Genomic DNA, 2,554 nt, shown 5'->3' on the forward strand with positions numbered 1-2,554 from the left:
TGGCTGTCGATCAACTTGATGCTGAACCTTGACTTAATCACCATCCTTCATTACTTGAGTAGCTCGTTCCGGCTTGACCTCTTGCGTGTCGTAAATGCCGCCCAACTCACACTCATCCAACTTCACAGAGCGAGTCACTTTGATCTTGGCATTTTCCTGGATGGGCCGTATTGCTGGAGCGGTTAATTGAATAAACCGCTGTGTTTACCGCTTCCGCCCACCATTCCGTCGAGACGCTCTTGTTATGCAACATGCTGCGGGCCTTCTCCATAATAGTCTTGTTCATACGCTCCGCCACTCGGTTCTGCTGATGGCGGTATGGAACATAACGCTGGTGCACAATGCCGTTCTGTTGACATATTCCAGCTCATGTCTTGTTTATAAATTCGGTTCCGTTGTAAGATCGTAAACACTTCAGTCGCGCACCCCATTGGTTCTCGTTAAGCGTCAGAAACCCCTTGAACTTGCCAGCCACTTCACTTTTGCTCTTGATTATAGAAATTTCCGCATATCTTGAGCAATCATCCACAAACGTAAGAGTGTATTTGGCACCACCCTTCGAGAAAGTCCTCATAGGTCCCATGACTTCTGTATGTACGCGTTCCAGCACACGCGTCGTTTTTGTCATCGAGCGAAATGGAAATGCCATGACTGTTTACTTGCCCTTTAACATCCAGCACAAAATGTTTCCTCATTTTGCTTGATAATTGGAATTCCGTTTGTTGAGCGTCGTGTCTTGACCAGCGCGTCCTTGCTGGGGTGTCCCATGCAAGCATGCCAAAGCTCCTACTGACTGTCAGTCCCATAATATTCAACGAGATATGCTTCCTCTTGCTGACAGTCAAGCAAATATGACTTCCCGACTCTTGTACCTGACGCAATCGCTTGCCTCTTGTTCTAGATGACGCAAGACGACCGCAGGAACTCCACACTCATACCACGCTCTCCAAGCTTGCCAACGGATAGTAATCTTCTGTCGAGTCCTGGAATGTGCAGAACTTACACCATGCGAATACCCTTTCCGTCCAATACAGTCAGTTTCACCGTGCCAGATTCTTTAACGAGCAACTTCTTCCCATCTGCAATCGTAACTTCAATGCTAGTTCCAAGGCCCTTGTAATCAAACAAGTCCTTCCTGTGTGGGATCATGTGGGAAGTTGCCCCACAGTCAATCAGCCATCCTGATAACATTCCTTCACCAACAGCAAACGCCCGTCGTCGCTGTCGGACCTCTTGTTGGCCGGGCGGTTCCGCTTCCTGTGCCCAAATTGGTCACAGTTAAAACACTTGCCCTTGAATCCGCCGTTATTGCGTGGAGAACCACCCTTTCGTCTATTGTCCTGTCCACTTTTGAATCTTCTAGCGTTTCCAATTACGCGAAATGCTTTACGCTTTCTCCGTAGCTTCCTTCCTTTGCAGCTTCTCCGATTCCTTGAGCAGCTTCTCTTTGACTTCGATCAACGTGATGTCCTTCGCATTCTCCACAATCGACGAAATTTAGTCATACTCTGACGGTAGACTGCTGAGAAGGACCACCAGTTGACGTGACTCATCAACTGGCTCTCTTGTAGTCTGGAGTCTCGCTACCAGATCATCAAAAGAGTCAAGATGGTCTGCCATGCTTGTCCCAATTTTTCCATCTTGAATTCGTGCAGTCGACGAGTCATCACCACACGGTTGTGAAGATTCGAGCTATTGTAGAAATCGCGGAGAGTTCCCAATGCTTCCATGGCACGCGTAGCCGACCAAATCTTGTCTGGTGCTGGATCTTAACGCCTTGAGCGATGATGCCGAGCGCCTTGGCATCATTTACCAGCCAGGCCCTCGTGACGTCACTCTCTTCCTTGACGGCCATGATGTGCTCCAGGAGACCCTTCCGCGTCAGGATCATCCTCATGCTGAACTCCCAGTGGTAGTAGTTACTACTCCCTAGGAGGAATTCGGTTCGCTTGTTGGCCATAGCAAGCGAAGGCGTTGCTTGTAGAGAAAGGCTTGGTGCGGCTGTTAACCTGTGGAGTAGAAGGTAAAAACCGAAGTGAATATATTTAGGTCCTTATTTCGCTGCTCTGTGCTACCTCCGATCCCGATTCATCTAGACCAATGAACGCCAACGATTATGTTATTACTTACTGTGACGTGCACGTAAATATGGTGACGTCATCTGTCCGTTCAACATGCATTCAGCGGTGTAACTTCAACAGCTACAAATAAAGCTAATAAATCAGAGAAACCGCGTAGACGAGAAGCCCAGATATCGCATACTTTATCAACTCCTAGAGATGAAGACCACCAATAAAATTAATCTGATAACTTGAACTCCGCTAAACAGAAATGTTGTGTTTGTTTGTAAATTTCTCTTTGAGTGTACTCAATCGGCATGATTGGCAAACAGTCTGACATCTTGAATATAAGATATGACGATTTGATAACTGTTGAAACGTCATTATCAATTAATTTTATCTCCTGGCTATTTGCCATCACACTCGATCCAATATTAGTGGGGGAGGATGTAACGGGGTCACATGAGAGTGACCCGTCACTCTCCCAAGGGAGC

Source organism: Plasmopara halstedii (genome assembly GCF_900000015.1).
Source record: "Plasmopara halstedii genome assembly, contig: Scaffold_2956, whole genome shotgun sequence".
Taxonomy (NCBI): Eukaryota; Oomycota; class Peronosporomycetes; order Peronosporales; family Peronosporaceae; genus Plasmopara; species Plasmopara halstedii.